The sequence below is a fragment of the Chiloscyllium punctatum genome, chromosome 3 (assembly GCF_047496795.1).
Source record: "Chiloscyllium punctatum isolate Juve2018m chromosome 3, sChiPun1.3, whole genome shotgun sequence".
Classification (NCBI taxonomy): domain Eukaryota; kingdom Metazoa; phylum Chordata; class Chondrichthyes; order Orectolobiformes; family Hemiscylliidae; genus Chiloscyllium; species Chiloscyllium punctatum.
The window spans coordinates 40,720,113-40,736,872 of record NC_092741.1 but is presented as its reverse complement, the minus strand read 5'-3'; the positions used below and the strand labels follow the sequence as shown (position 1 = coordinate 40,736,872).

The window sequence follows — 16,760 nt, the reverse complement described above, 5'->3', positions numbered from 1 at the left end:
TAGGTGCAGGAGTTGGCCATTCTGCCCTTGGAGCCTGCACCACCATTCAATATGATCATGGCTGATCATCCTTAATCAGTATCCTGTTCCTGCCTTATCTCCATAAGCCTTGATTCCACTATCCTTGAGAGCTCTGTCCAACTCTTTCTTCAATGAATCCAGAGACTGGGCCTCCACTGCCCTCTGGGGCAGAGCATTCCACACAGCCACCACTCTCTGGGTGAAGACGTTTCTCCTCATCTCTGTCCTAAACGGTCTACCCCGTATTTTTAAGCTGTGTCCTCTGTTTCGGCACTCACGTTTCCTGCCGCCAGAGTGTCCAATCCTTTGATAATCTTATATGTCTCAACCAGATCCCCTCTCAGTCTTCTAAACTCAAGGGTACACAAGCCCAGTCGCTCCAGTCTTTCAGTGTAAGGTAATCCCGCCATTCCAGGAATTGACCTCGTCAACCTACGCTGCACTCCCTCAATAGCCAGAATGTCTCTCCTCAAATTTGGAGACCAGAACTGCACACAGTACTCCAGGTGTGGTCTCACCAGGGCCCTGTACACCTGCAGAAGAACCTCTTTGCTTCTGTACTCGATCCCTCTTGTTATGAAGGCCAGCATGCTATTAGCCTTCTTCACTACCTGCTGTACCTGCATGCTTACCTTCATTGAGTGGTGTACAAGAACCCCCAGATCTCTCGGTACTGTCCCTTGACCGAAATTGATTCCATTTAGGTAGTAATCTGCCTTCCTGTTCTTGCCACCAAAGTGGATAAGCATCCATTTATCCACATTAAAGTGCATCTGCCATGCATCTGACCACTCACCTAACTTGTCCAGGTCACCCGGTAATCTCCTAACATCCTCATCACATTTCACCCTGCCACCCAGCTCAGTATCATCAGCAAATTTGCTAATGTTATTGCTAATAGCATCTTCTATATCATGAACATATATTGTAAAAAGCTGCGGTCCCAGTACTGATCCCTGCGGTACCCCACTGGTCACTACCTGCCATTCCGAAATGGAGGCGTGGAGGAGTGTGGAAGGATGAGAGAATGCAGGCTGCAGCCCTATGAAGCAGGGGGAGGTCTTGCAGTTGGCCTGTGTGGGGATGTGGGAGACGACAGGAGCCTGGTGGGCAAGGGCTAGCTGGAGGGAGGGAGGGAGGGAGGGAAGCACGCACGGAGGAGGAAGAGCAAAGAGAAAAGAGAGAAAAAAAAATCAAAGGGGATCAAGAGAAAGAGCAGCAAAGAAAATGTGGCTGGCCAGCACGCCTTGAAGTGGGGAGAAAAGGCAGGGGCCAGCGCCTACGGCCATACTAGTCTGAAAACGCCCGATCTCGTCTGATCTCGGAAGCCAAGCAGACTCAGGCCTGGTTAGTACTTGGATGGGAGACCGCCTGGGAATACCAGGTGCAGTAGGCTTTTTCCGCCAGCAGGGGCTGCTCAAGTCACCCCTCTGCACTCGTGTTGGGCCACGCACGCAATGCAGCGACAGGTTATTTTTGCTGCCGCTGTGCCTGGCATCAGTCTCCTGCAGGCAGGAGACAGGGAGGGGAGCAGAGCGGAGCGCTGCCAAAATCAGCAAGAAAGACGGAAAGAAAGGGATTGGGGCTGCACGCTGTCTGCGGCTAGCAGTCAGGAAAGGAGGACAATAGACAATAGGTGCAGGAGTTGGCCATTCTGCCCTTGGAGCCTGCACCACCATTCAATATGATCATGGCTGATCATCCTTAATCAGTATCCTGTTCCTGCCTTATCTCCATAAGCCTTGATTCCACTATCCTTGAGAGCTCTGTCCAACTCTTTCTTCAATGAATCCAGAGACTGGGCCTCCACTGCCCTCTGGGGCAGAGCATTCCACACAGCCACCACTCTCTGGGTGAAGACGTTTCTCCTCATCTCTGTCCTAAACGGTCTACCCCGTATTTTTAAGCTGTGTCCTCTGTTTCGGCACTCACGTTTCCTGCCGCCAGAGTGTCCAATCCTTTGATAATCTTATATGTCTCAACCAGATCCCCTCTCAGTCTTCTAAACTCAAGGGTACACAAGCCCAGTCGCTCCAGTCTTTCAGTGTAAGGTAATCCCGCCATTCCAGGAATTGACCTCGTCAACCTACGCTGCACTCCCTCAATAGCCAGAATGTCTCTCCTCAAATTTGGAGACCAGAACTGCACACAGTACTCCAGGTGTGGTCTCACCAGGGCCCTGTACACCTGCAGAAGAACCTCTTTGCTTCTGTACTCGATCCCTCTTGTTATGAAGGCCAGCATGCTATTAGCCTTCTTCACTACCTGCTGTACCTGCATGCTGACCTTCATTGAGTGGTGTACAAGAACCCCCAGATCTCCCGGTACTGTCCCTTGACCGAAATTGATTCCATTTAGGTAGTAATCTGCCTTCCTGTTCTTGCCACCAAAGTGGATAAGCATCCATTTATCCACATTAAAGTGCATCTGCCATGCATCTGACCACTCACCTAACTTGTCCAGGTCACCCGGTAATCTCCTAACATCCTCATCACATTTCACCCTGCCACCCAGCTCAGTATCATCAGCAAATTTGCTAATGTTATTGCTAATAGCATCTTCTATATCATGAACATATATTGTAAAAAGCTGCGGTCCCAGTACTGATCCCTGCGGTACCCCACTGGTCACTGCCTGCCATTCCGAAATGGAGGCGTGGAGGAGTGTGGAAGGATGAGAGAATGCAGGCTGCAGCCCTATGAAGCAGGGGGAGGTCTTGCAGTTGGCCTGTGTGGGGATGTGGGAGACGACAGGAGCCTGGTGGGCAAGGGCTAGCTGGAGGGGGGGAGGGAGGGAGGGAAGCACGCACGGAGGAGGAAGAGCAAAGAGAAAAGAGAGAAAAAAAAAACAAAGGGGATCAAGAGAAAGAGCAGCAAAGAAAATGTGGCTGGCCAGCACGCCTTGAAGTGGGGAGAAAAGGCAGGGGCCAGCGCCTACGGCCATACTAGTCTGAAAACGCCCGATCTCGTCTGATCTCGGAAGCTAAGCAAACTCAGGCCTGGTTAGTACTTGGATGGGAGACCGCCTGGGAATACCAGGTGCAGTAGGTTTTTTCCGCCAGCAGGGGCTGCTCAAGTCACCCCTCTGCACTCGTGTTGGGCCACGCACGCAATGCAGCGACAGGTTATTTTTGCTGCCGCTGTGCCTGGCATCAGTCTCCTGCAGGCAGGAGACAGGGAGGGGAGGAGAGCGGAGCGCTGCCAAAATCAGCAAGAAAGACGGAAAGAAAGGGATTGGGGCTGCACGCTGTCTGCGGCTGGCAGTCAGGAAAGGAGGACAATAGACAATAGGTGCAGGAGTTGGCCATTCTGCCCTTGGAGCCTGCACCACCATTCAATATGATCATGGCTGATCATCCTTAATCAGTATCCTGTTCCTGCCTTATCTCCATAAGCCTTGATTCCACTATCCTTGAGAGCTCTGTCCAACTCTTTCTTCAATGAATCCAGAGACTGGGCCTCCACTGCCCTCTGGGGCAGAGCATTCCACACAGCCACCACTCTCTGGGTGAAGACGTTTCTCCTCATCTCTGTCCTAAACGGTCTACCCCGTATTTTTAAGCTGTGTCCTCTGTTTCGGCACTCACGTTTCCTGCCGCCAGAGTGTCCAATCCTTTGATAATCTTATATGTCTCAACCAGATCCCCTCTCAGTCTTCTAAACTCAAGGGTACACAAGCCCAGTCGCTCCAGTCTTTCAGTGTAAGGTAATCCCGCCATTCCAGGAATTGACCTCGTCAACCTACGCTGCACTCCCTCAATAGCCAGAATGTCTCTCCTCAAATTTGGAGACCAGAACTGCACACAGTACTCCAGGTGTGGTCTCACCAGGGCCCTGTACACCTGCAGAAGAACCTCTTTGCTTCTGTACTCGATCCCTCTTGTTATGAAGGCCTTCTTCACTACCTGCTGTACCTGCATGCTGACCTTCATTGAGTGGTGTACAAGAACCCCCAGATCTCCCGGTACTGTCCCTTGACCGAAATTGATTCCATTTAGGTAGTAATCTGCCTTCCTGTTCTTGCCACCAAAGTGGATAAGCATCCATTTATCCACATTAAAGTGCATCTGCCATGCATCTGACCACTCACCTAACTTGTCCAGGTCACCCGGTAATCTCCTAAAATCCTCATCACATTTCACCCTGCCACCCAGCTCAGTACCATCAGCAAATTTGCTAATGTTATTGCTAATAGCATCTTCTATATCATGAACATATATTGTAAAAAGCTGCGGTCCCAGTACTGATCCCTGCGGTACCCCACTGGTCACTGCCTGCCATTCCGAAATGGAGGCGTGGAGGAGTGTGGAAGGATGAGAGAATGCAGGCTGCAGCCCTATGAAGCAGGGGGAGGTCTTGCAGTTGGCCTGTGTGGGGATGTGGGAGACGACAGGAGCCTGGTGGGCAAGGGCTAGCTGGAGGGGGGGAGGGAGGGAGGGAAGCACGCACGGAGGAGGAAGAGCAAAGAGAAAAGAGAGAAAAAAAAACAAAGGGGATCAAGAGAAAGAGCAGCAAAGAAAATGTGGCTGGCCAGCACGCCTTGAAGTGGGGAGAAAAGGCAGGGGCCAGCGCCTACGGCCATACTAGTCTGAAAACGCCCGATCTCGTCTGATCTCGGAAGCTAAGCAGACTCAGGCCTGGTTAGTACTTGGATGGGAGACCGCCTGGGAATACCAGGTGCAGTAGGCTTTTTCCGCCAGCAGGGGCTGCTCAAGTCACCCCTCTGCACTCGTGTTGGGCCACGCACGCAATGCAGCGACAGGTTATTTTTGCTGCCGCTGTGCCTGGCATCAGTCTCCTGCAGGCAGGAGACAGGGAGGGGAGCAGAGCGGAGCGCTGCCAAAATCAGCAAGAAAGACGGAAAGAAAGGGATTGGGGCTGCACGCTGTCTGCGGCTAGCAGTCAGGAAAGGAGGACAATAGACAATAGGTGCAGGAGTTGGCCATTCTGCCCTTGGAGCCTGCACCACCATTCAATATGATCATGGCTGATCATCCTTAATCAGTATCCTGTTCCTGCCTTATCTCCATAAGCCTTGATTCCACTATCCTTGAGAGCTCTGTCCAACTCTTTCTTCAATGAATCCAGAGACTGGGCCTCCACTGCCCTCTGGGGCAGAGCATTCCACACAGCCACCACTCTCTGGGTGAAGACGTTTCTCCTCATCTCTGTCCTAAACGGTCTACCCCGTATTTTTAAGCTGTGTCCTCTGTTTCGGCACTCACGTTTCCTGCCGCCAGAGTGTCCAATCCTTTGATAATCTTATATGTCTCAACCAGATCCCCTCTCAGTCTTCTAAACTCAAGGGTACACAAGCCCAGTCGCTCCAGTCTTTCAGTGTAAGGTAATCCCGCCATTCCAGGAATTGACCTCGTCAACCTACGCTGCACTCCCTCAATAGCCAGAATGTCTCTCCTCAAATTTGGAGACCAGAACTGCACACAGTACTCCAGGTGTGGTCTCACCAGGGCCCTGTACACCTGCAGAAGAACCTCTTTGCTTCTGTACTCGATCCCTCTTGTTATGAAGGCCAGCATGCTATTAGCCTTCTTCACTACCTGCTGTACCTGCATGCTGACCTTCATTGAGTGGTGTACAAGAACCCCCAGATCTCCCGGTACTGTCCCTTGACCGAAATTGATTCCATTTAGGTAGTAATCTGCCTTCCTGTTCTTGCCACCAAAGTGGATAAGCATCCATTTATCCACATTAAAGTGCATCTGCCATGCATCTGACCACTCACCTAACTTGTCCAGGTCACCCGGTAATCTCCTAACATCCTCATCACATTTCACCCTGCCACCCAGCTCAGTATCATCAGCAAATTTGCTAATGTTATTGCTAATAGCATCTTCTATATCATGAACATATATTGTAAAAAGCTGCGGTCCCAGTACTGATCCCTGCGGTACCCCACTGGTCACTGCCTGCCATTCCGAAATGGAGGCGTGGAGGAGTGTGGAAGGATGAGAGAATGCAGGCTGCAGCCCTATGAAGCAGGGGGAGGTCTTGCAGTTGGCCTGTGTGGGGATGTGGGAGACGACAGGAGCCTGGTGGGCAAGGGCTAGCTGGAGGGAGGGAGGGAGGGAAGCACGCACGGAGGAGGAAGAGCAAAGAGAAAAGAGAGAAAAAAAAAACAAAGGGGATCAAGAGAAAGAGCAGCAAAGAAAATGTGGCTGGCCAGCACGCCTTGAAGTGGGGAGAAAAGGCAGGGGCCAGCGCCTACGGCCATACTAGTCTGAAAACGCCCGATCTCGTCTGATCTCGGAAGCTAAGCCGACTCAGGCCTGGTTAGTACTTGGATGGGAGACCGCCTGGGAATACCAGGTGCAGTAGGCTTTTTCCGCCAGCAGGGGCTGCTCAAGTCACCCCTCTGCACTCGTGTTGGGCCACGCACGCAATGCAGCGACAGGTTATTTTTGCTGCCGCTGTGCCTGGCATCAGTCTCCTGCAGGCAGGAGACAGGGAGGGGAGCAGAGCGGAGCGCTGCCAAAATCAGCAAGAAAGACGGAAAGAAAGGGATTGGGGCTGCACGCTGTCTGCGGCTGGCAGTCAGGAAAGGAGGACAATAGACAATAGGTGCAGGAGTTGGCCATTCTGCCCTTGGAGCCTGCACCACCATTCAATATGATCATGGCTGATCATCCTTAATCAGTATCCTGTTCCTGCCTTATCTCCATAAGCCTTGATTCCACTATCCTTGAGAGCTCTGTCCAACTCTTTCTTCAATGAATCCAGAGACTGGGCCTCCACTGCCCTCTGGGGCAGAGCATTCCACACAGCCACCACTCTCTGGGTGAAGACGTTTCTCCTCATCTCTGTCCTAAACGGTCTACCCCGTATTTTTAAGCTGTGTCCTCTGTTTCGGCACTCACGTTTCCTGCCGCCAGAGTGTCCAATCCTTTGATAATCTTATATGTCTCAACCAGATCCCCTCTCAGTCTTCTAAACTCAAGGGTACACAAGCCCAGTCGCTCCAGTCTTTCAGTGTAAGGTAATCCCGCCATTCCAGGAATTGACCTCGTCAACCTACGCTGCACTCCCTCAATAGCCAGAATGTCTCTCCTCAAATTTGGAGACCAGAACTGCACACAGTACTCCAGGTGTGGTCTCACCAGGGCCCTGTACACCTGCAGAAGAACCTCTTTGCTTCTGTACTCGATCCCTCTTGTTATGAAGGCCAGCATGCTATTAGCCTTCTTCACTACCTGCTGTACCTGCATGCTGACCTTCATTGAGTGGTGTACAAGAACCCCCAGATCTCCCGGTACTGTCCCTTGACCGAAATTGATTCCATTTAGGTAGTAATCTGCCTTCCTGTTCTTGCCACCAAAGTGGATAAGCATCCATTTATCCACATTAAAGTGCATCTGCCATGCATCTGACCACTCACCTAACTTGTCCAGGTCACCCGGTAATCTCCTAACATCCTCATCACATTTCACCCTGCCACCCAGCTCAGTATCATCAGCAAATTTGCTAATGTTATTGCTAATAGCATCTTCTATATCATGAACATATATTGTAAAAAGCTGCGGTCCCAGTACTGATCCCTGCGGTACCCCACTGGTCACTGCCTGCCATTCCGAAATGGAGGCGTGGAGGAGTGTGGAAGGATGAGAGAATGCAGGCTGCAGCCCTATGAAGCAGGGGGAGGTCTTGCAGTTGGCCTGTGTGGGGATGTGGGAGACGACAGGAGCCTGGTGGGCAAGGGCTAGCTGGAGGGAGGGAGGGAGGGAAGCACGCACGGAGGAGGAAGAGCAAAGAGAAAAGAGAGAAAAAAAAAACAAAGGGGATCAAGAGAAAGAGCAGCAAAGAAAATGTGGCTGGCCAGCACGCCTTGAAGTGGGGAGAAAAGGCAGGGGCCAGCGCCTACGGCCATACTAGTCTGAAAACGCCCGATCTCGTCTGATCTCGGAAGCTAAGCAGACTCAGGCCTGGTTAGTACTTGGATGGGAGACCGCCTGGGAATACCAGGTGCAGTAGGCTTTTTCCGCCAGCAGGGGCTGCTCAAGTCACCCCTCTGCACTCGTGTTGGGCCACGCACGCAATGCAGCGACAGGTTATTTTTGCTGCCGCTGTGCCTGGCATCAGTCTCCTGCAGGCAGGAGACAGGGAGGGGAGCAGAGCGGAGCGCTGCCAAAATCAGCAAGAAAGACGGAAAGAAAGGGATTGGGGCTGCACGCTGTCTGCGGCTGGCAGTCAGGAAAGGAGGACAATAGACAATAGGTGCAGGAGTTGGCCATTCTGCCCTTGGAGCCTGCACCACCATTCAATATGATCATGGCTGATCATCCTTAATCAGTATCCTGTTCCTGCCTTATCTCCATAAGCCTTGATTCCACTATCCTTGAGAGCTCTGTCCAACTCTTTCTTCAATGAATCCAGAGACTGGGCCTCCACTGCCCTCTGGGGCAGAGCATTCCACACAGCCACCACTCTCTGGGTGAAGACGTTTCTCCTCATCTCTGTCCTAAACGGTCTACCCCGTATTTTTAAGCTGTGTCCTCTGTTTCGGCACTCACGTTTCCTGCCGCCAGAGTGTCCAATCCTTTGATAATCTTATATGTCTCAACCAGATCCCCTCTCAGTCTTCTAAACTCAAGGGTACACAAGCCCAGTCGCTCCAGTCTTTCAGTGTAAGGTAATCCCGCCATTCCAGGAATTGACCTCGTCAACCTACGCTGCACTCCCTCAATAGCCAGAATGTCTCTCCTCAAATTTGGAGACCAGAACTGCACACAGTACTCCAGGTGTGGTCTCACCAGGGCCCTGTACACCTGCAGAAGAACCTCTTTGCTTCTGTACTCGATCCCTCTTGTTATGAAGGCCAGCATGCTATTAGCCTTCTTCACTACCTGCTGTACCTGCATGCTGACCTTCATTGAGTGGTGTACAAGAACCCCCAGATCTCCCGGTACTGTCCCTTGACCGAAATTGATTCCATTTAGGTAGTAATCTGCCTTCCTGTTCTTGCCACCAAAGTGGATAAGCATCCATTTATCCACATTAAAGTGCATCTGCCATGCATCTGACCACTCACCTAACTTGTCCAGGTCACCCGGTAATCTCCTAACATCCTCATCACATTTCACCCTGCCACCCAGCTCAGTATCATCAGCAAATTTGCTAATGTTATTGCTAATAGCATCTTCTATATCATGAACATATATTGTAAAAAGCTGCGGTCCCAGTACTGATCCCTGCGGTACCCCACTGGTCACTGCCTGCCATTCCGAAATGGAGGCGTGGAGGAGTGTGGAAGGATGAGAGAATGCAGGCTGCAGCCCTATGAAGCAGGGGGAGGTCTTGCAGTTGGCCTGTGTGGGGATGTGGGAGACGACAGGAGCCTGGTGGGCAAGGGCTAGCTGGAGGGAGGGAGGGAGGGAAGCACGCACGGAGGAGGAAGAGCAAAGAGAAAAGAGAGAAAAAAAAAACAAAGGGGATCAAGAGAAAGAGCAGCAAAGAAAATGTGGCTGGCCAGCACGCCTTGAAGTGGGGAGAAAAGGCAGGGGCCAGCGCCTACGGCCATACTAGTCTGAAAACGCCCGATCTCGTCTGATCTCGGAAGCTAAGCAGACTCAGGCCTGGTTAGTACTTGGATGGGAGACCGCCTGGGAATACCAGGTGCAGTAGGCTTTTTCCGCCAGCAGGGGCTGCTCAAGTCACCCCTCTGCACTCGTGTTGGGCCACGCACGCAATGCAGCGACAGGTTATTTTTGCTGCCGCTGTGCCTGGCATCAGTCTCCTGCAGGCAGGAGACAGGGAGGGGAGCAGAGCGGAGCGCTGCCAAAATCAGCAAGAAAGACGGAAAGAAAGGGATTGGGGCTGCACGCTGTCTGCGGCTGGCAGTCAGGAAAGGAGGACAATAGACAATAGGTGCAGGAGTTGGCCATTCTGCCCTTGGAGCCTGCACCACCATTCAATATGATCATGGCTGATCATCCTTAATCAGTATCCTGTTCCTGCCTTATCTCCATAAGCCTTGATTCCACTATCCTTGAGAGCTCTGTCCAACTCTTTCTTCAATGAATCCAGAGACTGGGCCTCCACTGCCCTCTGGGGCAGAGCATTCCACACAGCCACCACTCTCTGGGTGAAGACGTTTCTCCTCATCTCTGTCCTAAACGGTCTACCCCGTATTTTTAAGCTGTGTCCTCTGTTTCGGCACTCACGTTTCCTGCCGCCAGAGTGTCCAATCCTTTGATAATCTTATATGTCTCAACCAGATCCCCTCTCAGTCTTCTAAACTCAAGGGTACACAAGCCCAGTCGCTCCAGTCTTTCAGTGTAAGGTAATCCCGCCATTCCAGGAATTGACCTCGTCAACCTACGCTGCACTCCCTCAATAGCCAGAATGTCTCTCCTCAAATTTGGAGACCAGAACTGCACACAGTACTCCAGGTGTGGTCTCACCAGGGCCCTGTACACCTGCAGAAGAACCTCTTTGCTTCTGTACTCGATCCCTCTTGTTATGAAGGCCAGCATGCTATTAGCCTTCTTCACTACCTGCTGTACCTGCATGCTGACCTTCATTGAGTGGTGTACAAGAACCCCCAGATCTCCCGGTACTGTCCCTTGACCGAAATTGATTCCATTTAGGTAGTAATCTGCCTTCCTGTTCTTGCCACCAAAGTGGATAAGCATCCATTTATCCACATTAAAGTGCATCTGCCATGCATCTGACCACTCACCTAACTTGTCCAGGTCACCCGGTAATCTCCTAAAATCCTCATCACATTTCACCCTGCCACCCAGCTCAGTATCATCAGCAAATTTGCTAATGTTATTGCTAATAGCATCTTCTATATCATGAACATATATTGTAAAAAGCTGCGGTCCCAGTACTGATCCCTGCGGTACCCCACTGGTCACTGCCTGCCATTCCGAAATGGAGGCGTGGAGGAGTGTGGAAGGATGAGAGAATGCAGGCTGCAGCCCTATGAAGCAGGGGGAGGTCTTGCAGTTGGCCTGTGTGGGGATGTGGGAGACGACAGGAGCCTGGTGGGCAAGGGCTAGCTGGAGGGGGGGAGGGAGGGAGGGAAGCACGCACGGAGGAGGAAGAGCAAAGAGAAAAGAGAGAAAAAAAAACAAAGGGGATCAAGAGAAAGAGCAGCAAAGAAAATGTGGCTGGCCAGCACGCCTTGAAGTGGGGAGAAAAGGCAGGGGCCAGCGCCTACGGCCATACTAGTCTGAAAACGCCCGATCTCGTCTGATCTCGGAAGCTAAGCAGACTCAGGCCTGGTTAGTACTTGGATGGGAGACCGCCTGGGAATACCAGGTGCAGTAGGCTTTTTCCGCCAGCAGGGGCTGCTCAAGTCACCCCTCTGCACTCGTGTTGGGCCACGCACGCAATGCAGCGACAGGTTATTTTTGCTGCCGCTGTGCCTGGCATCAGTCTCCTGCAGGCAGGAGACAGGGAGGGGAGCAGAGCGGAGCGCTGCCAAAATCAGCAAGAAAGACGGAAAGAAAGGGATTGGGGCTGCACGCTGTCTGCGGCTAGCAGTCAGGAAAGGAGGACAATAGACAATAGGTGCAGGAGTTGGCCATTCTGCCCTTGGAGCCTGCACCACCATTCAATATGATCATGGCTGATCATCCTTAATCAGTATCCTGTTCCTGCCTTATCTCCATAAGCCTTGATTCCACTATCCTTGAGAGCTCTGTCCAACTCTTTCTTCAATGAATCCAGAGACTGGGCCTCCACTGCCCTCTGGGGCAGAGCATTCCACACAGCCACCACTCTCTGGGTGAAGACGTTTCTCCTCATCTCTGTCCTAAACGGTCTACCCCGTATTTTTAAGCTGTGTCCTCTGTTTCGGCACTCACGTTTCCTGCCGCCAGAGTGTCCAATCCTTTGATAATCTTATATGTCTCAACCAGATCCCCTCTCAGTCTTCTAAACTCAAGGGTACACAAGCCCAGTCGCTCCAGTCTTTCAGTGTAAGGTAATCCCGCCATTCCAGGAATTGACCTCGTCAACCTACGCTGCACTCCCTCAATAGCCAGAATGTCTCTCCTCAAATTTGGAGACCAGAACTGCACACAGTACTCCAGGTGTGGTCTCACCAGGGCCCTGTACACCTGCAGAAGAACCTCTTTGCTTCTGTACTCGATCCCTCTTGTTATGAAGGCCAGCATGCTATTAGCCTTCTTCACTACCTGCTGTACCTGCATGCTTACCTTCATTGAGTGGTGTACAAGAACCCCCAGATCTCTCGGTACTGTCCCTTGACCGAAATTGATTCCATTTAGGTAGTAATCTGCCTTCCTGTTCTTGCCACCAAAGTGGATAAGCATCCATTTATCCACATTAAAGTGCATCTGCCATGCATCTGACCACTCACCTAACTTGTCCAGGTCACCCGGTAATCTCCTAACATCCTCATCACATTTCACCCTGCCACCCAGCTCAGTATCATCAGCAAATTTGCTAATGTTATTGCTAATAGCATCTTCTATATCATGAACATATATTGTAAAAAGCTGCGGTCCCAGTACTGATCCCTGCGGTACCCCACTGGTCACTACCTGCCATTCCGAAATGGAGGCGTGGAGGAGTGTGGAAGGATGAGAGAATGCAGGCTGCAGCCCTATGAAGCAGGGGGAGGTCTTGCAGTTGGCCTGTGTGGGGATGTGGGAGACGACAGGAGCCTGGTGGGCAAGGGCTAGCTGGAGGGAGGGAGGGAGGGAGGGAAGCACGCACGGAGGAGGAAGAGCAAAGAGAAAAGAGAGAAAAAAAAATCAAAGGGGATCAAGAGAAAGAGCAGCAAAGAAAATGTGGCTGGCCAGCACGCCTTGAAGTGGGGAGAAAAGGCAGGGGCCAGCGCCTACGGCCATACTAGTCTGAAAACGCCCGATCTCGTCTGATATCGAAAGCTAAGCAGACTCAGGCCTGGTTAGTACTTGGATGGGAGACCGCCTGGGAATACCAGGTGCAGTAGGTGTTTTCCGCCAGCAGGGGCTGCTCAAGTCACCCCTCTGCACTCGTGTTGGGCCACGCACGCAATGCAGCGACAGGTTGTTTTTGCTGCCGCTGTGCCTGGCATCAGTCTCCTGCAGGCAGGAGACAGGGAGGGGAGGAGAGCGGAGCGCTGCCAAAATCAGCAAGAAAGACGGAAAGAAAGGGATTGGGGCTGCACGCTGTCTGCGGCTGGCAGTCAGGAAAGGAGGACAATAGACAATAGGTGCAGGAGTTGGCCATTCTGCCCTTGGAGCCTGCACCACCATTCAATATGATCATGGCTGATCATCCTTAATCAGTATCCTGTTCCTGCCTTATCTCCATAAGCCTTGATTCCACTATCCTTGAGAGCTCTGTCCAACTCTTTCTTCAATGAATCCAGAGACTGGGCCTCCACTGCCCTCTGGGGCAGAGCATTCCACACAGCCACCACTCTCTGGGTGAAGACGTTTCTCCTCATCTCTGTCCTAAACGGTCTACCCCGTATTTTTAAGCTGTGTCCTCTGTTTCGGCACTCACGTTTCCTGCCGCCAGAGTGTCCAATCCTTTGATAATCTTATATGTCTCAACCAGATCCCCTCTCAGTCTTCTAAACTCAAGGGTACACAAGCCCAGTCGCTCCAGTCTTTCAGTGTAAGGTAATCCCGCCATTCCAGGAATTGACCTCGTCAACCTACGCTGCACTCCCTCAATAGCCAGAATGTCTCTCCTCAAATTTGGAGACCAGAACTGCACACAGTACTCCAGGTGTGGTCTCACCAGGGCCCTGTACACCTGCAGAAGAACCTCTTTGCTTCTGTACTCGATCCCTCTTGTTATGAAGGCCAGCATGCTATTAGCCTTCTTCACTACCTGCTGTACCTGCATGCTGACCTTCATTGAGTGGTGTACAAGAACCCCCAGATCTCCCGGTACTGTCCCTTGACCGAAATTGATTCCATTTAGGTAGTAATCTGCCTTCCTGTTCTTGCCACCAAAGTGGATAAGCATCCATTTATCCACATTAAAGTGCATCTGCCATGCATCTGACCACTCACCTAACTTGTCCAGGTCACCCGGTAATCTCCTAAAATCCTCATCACATTTCACCCTGCCACCCAGCTCAGTATCATCAGCAAATTTGCTAATGTTATTGCTAATAGCATCTTCTATATCATGAACATATATTGTAAAAAGCTGCGGTCCCAGTACTGATCCCTGCGGTACCCCACTGGTCACTGCCTGCCATTCCGAAATGGAGGCGTGGAGGAGTGTGGAAGGATGAGAGAATGCAGGCTGCAGCCCTATGAAGCAGGGGGAGGTCTTGCAGTTGGCCTGTGTGGGGATGTGGGAGACGACAGGAGCCTGGTGGGCAAGGGCTAGCTGGAGGGGGGGAGGGAGGGAGGGAAGCACGCACGGAGGAGGAAGAGCAAAGAGAAAAGAGAGAAAAAAAAACAAAGGGGATCAAGAGAAAGAGCAGCAAAGAAAATGTGGCTGGCCAGCACGCCTTGAAGTGGGGAGAAAAGGCAGGGGCCAGCGCCTACGGCCATACTAGTCTGAAAACGCCCGATCTCGTCTGATCTCGGAAGCTAAGCAGACTCAGGCCTGGTTAGTACTTGGATGGGAGACCGCCTGGGAATACCAGGTGCAGTAGGCTTTTTCCGCCAGCAGGGGCTGCTCAAGTCACCCCTCTGCACTCGTGTTGGGCCACGCACGCAATGCAGCGACAGGTTATTTTTGCTGCCGCTGTGCCTGGCATCAGTCTCCTGCAGGCAGGAGACAGGGAGGGGAGCAGAGCGGAGCGCTGCCAAAATCAGCAAGAAAGACGGAAAGAAAGGGATTGGGGCTGCACGCTGTCTGCGGCTAGCAGTCAGGAAAGGAGGACAATAGACAATAGGTGCAGGAGTTGGCCATTCTGCCCTTGGAGCCTGCACCACCATTCAATATGATCATGGCTGATCATCCTTAATCAGTATCCTGTTCCTGCCTTATCTCCATAAGCCTTGATTCCACTATCCTTGAGAGCTCTGTCCAACTCTTTCTTCAATGAATCCAGAGACTGGGCCTCCACTGCCCTCTGGGGCAGAGCATTCCACACAGCCACCACTCTCTGGGTGAAGACGTTTCTCCTCATCTCTGTCCTAAACGGTCTACCCCGTATTTTTAAGCTGTGTCCTCTGTTTCGGCACTCACGTTTCCTGCCGCCAGAGTGTCCAATCCTTTGATAATCTTATATGTCTCAACCAGATCCCCTCTCAGTCTTCTAAACTCAAGGGTACACAAGCCCAGTCGCTCCAGTCTTTCAGTGTAAGGTAATCCCGCCATTCCAGGAATTGACCTCGTCAACCTACGCTGCACTCCCTCAATAGCCAGAATGTCTCTCCTCAAATTTGGAGACCAGAACTGCACACAGTACTCCAGGTGTGGTCTCACCAGGGCCCTGTACACCTGCAGAAGAACCTCTTTGCTTCTGTACTCGATCCCTCTTGTTATGAAGGCCAGCATGCTATTAGCCTTCTTCACTACCTGCTGTACCTGCATGCTTACCTTCATTGAGTGGTGTACAAGAACCCCCAGATCTCTCGGTACTGTCCCTTGACCGAAATTGATTCCATTTAGGTAGTAATCTGCCTTCCTGTTCTTGCCACCAAAGTGGATAAGCATCCATTTATCCACATTAAAGTGCATCTGCCATGCATCTGACCACTCACCTAACTTGTCCAGGTCACCCGGTAATCTCCTAACATCCTCATCACATTTCACCCTGCCACCCAGCTCAGTATCATCAGCAAATTTGCTAATGTTATTGCTAATAGCATCTTCTATATCATGAACATATATTGTAAAAAGCTGCGGTCCCAGTACTGATCCCTGCGGTACCCCACTGGTCACTACCTGCCATTCCGAAATGGAGGCGTGGAGGAGTGTGGAAGGATGAGAGAATGCAGGCTGCAGCCCTATGAAGCAGGGGGAGGTCTTGCAGTTGGCCTGTGTGGGGATGTGGGAGACGACAGGAGCCTGGTGGGCAAGGGCTAGCTGGAGGGAGGGAGGGAGGGAGGGAAGCACGCACGGAGGAGGAAGAGCAAAGAGAAAAGAGAGAAAAAAAAATCAAAGGGGATCAAGAGAAAGAGCAGCAAAGAAAATGTGGCTGGCCAGCACGCCTTGAAGTGGGGAGAAAAGGCAGGGGCCAGCGCCTACGGCCATACTAGTCTGAAAACGCCCGATCTCGTCTGATATCAAAAGCTAAGCAGACTCAGGCCTGGTTAGTACTTGGATGGGAGACCGCCTGGGAATACCAGGTGCAGTAGGTGTTTTCCGCCAGCAGGGGCTGCTCAAGTCACCCCTCTGCACTCGTGTTGGGCCACGCACGCAATGCAGCGACAGGTTGTTTTTGCTGCCGCTGTGCCTGGCATCAGTCTCCTGCAGGCAGGAGACAGGGAGGGGAGGAGAGCGGAGCGCTGCCAAAATCAGCAAGAAAGACGGAAAGAAAGGGATTGGGGCTGCACGCTGTCTGCGGCTGGCAGTCAGGAAAGGAGGACAATAGACAATAGGTGCAGGAGTTGGCCATTCTGCCCTTGGAGCCTGCACCACCATTCAATATGATCATGGCTGATCATCCTTAATCAGTATCCTGTTCCTGCCTTATCTCCATAAGCCTTGATTCCACTATCCTTGAGAGCTCTGTCCAACTCTTTCTTCAATGAATCCAGAGACTGGGCCTCCACTGCCCTCTGGGGCAGAGCATTCCACACAGCCACCACTCTCTGGGTGAAGACGTTTCTCCTCATCTCTGTCCTA

The 16,760-nt window shown here is 51.8% G+C and overlaps 10 non-coding genes across 10 annotated transcripts; all 10 read left to right on the top strand.

The window, feature by feature from the left end:
* Positions 1 to 1,298: 1,298 nt before the first annotated feature.
* LOC140475845 (5S ribosomal RNA) lies at positions 1,299 to 1,417 on the top strand. Its single transcript, XR_011960330.1, has one exon. It is a non-coding gene; the product is annotated as a 5S ribosomal RNA (ribosomal RNA).
* Positions 1,418 to 2,952: 1,535 nt separating this feature from the next.
* Positions 2,953 to 3,071, top strand: LOC140469365 (5S ribosomal RNA). Its single transcript, XR_011956080.1, has one exon. It is a non-coding gene; the product is annotated as a 5S ribosomal RNA (ribosomal RNA).
* Positions 3,072 to 4,590: 1,519 nt separating this feature from the next.
* LOC140475632 (5S ribosomal RNA) lies at positions 4,591 to 4,709 on the top strand. Its single transcript, XR_011960138.1, has one exon. It is a non-coding gene; the product is annotated as a 5S ribosomal RNA (ribosomal RNA).
* Positions 4,710 to 6,240: 1,531 nt separating this feature from the next.
* On the top strand, positions 6,241 to 6,359 carry LOC140468547 (5S ribosomal RNA). The gene has a single exon (XR_011955687.1). It is a non-coding gene; the product is annotated as a 5S ribosomal RNA (ribosomal RNA).
* Positions 6,360 to 7,890: 1,531 nt separating this feature from the next.
* Positions 7,891 to 8,009, top strand: LOC140475621 (5S ribosomal RNA). Its single transcript, XR_011960133.1, has one exon. It is a non-coding gene; the product is annotated as a 5S ribosomal RNA (ribosomal RNA).
* Positions 8,010 to 9,540: 1,531 nt separating this feature from the next.
* LOC140475611 (5S ribosomal RNA) lies at positions 9,541 to 9,659 on the top strand. The gene has a single exon (XR_011960124.1). It is a non-coding gene; the product is annotated as a 5S ribosomal RNA (ribosomal RNA).
* A 1,534-nt stretch (positions 9,660 to 11,193) lies between these two features.
* LOC140475601 (5S ribosomal RNA) lies at positions 11,194 to 11,312 on the top strand. The gene has a single exon (XR_011960118.1). It is a non-coding gene; the product is annotated as a 5S ribosomal RNA (ribosomal RNA).
* A 1,535-nt stretch (positions 11,313 to 12,847) lies between these two features.
* Positions 12,848 to 12,966, top strand: LOC140471030 (5S ribosomal RNA). Its single transcript, XR_011956842.1, has one exon. It is a non-coding gene; the product is annotated as a 5S ribosomal RNA (ribosomal RNA).
* A 1,534-nt stretch (positions 12,967 to 14,500) lies between these two features.
* On the top strand, positions 14,501 to 14,619 carry LOC140475591 (5S ribosomal RNA). Its single transcript, XR_011960111.1, has one exon. It is a non-coding gene; the product is annotated as a 5S ribosomal RNA (ribosomal RNA).
* A 1,535-nt stretch (positions 14,620 to 16,154) lies between these two features.
* On the top strand, positions 16,155 to 16,273 carry LOC140471403 (5S ribosomal RNA). Its single transcript, XR_011956995.1, has one exon. It is a non-coding gene; the product is annotated as a 5S ribosomal RNA (ribosomal RNA).
* Positions 16,274 to 16,760: the final 487 nt, after the last annotated feature.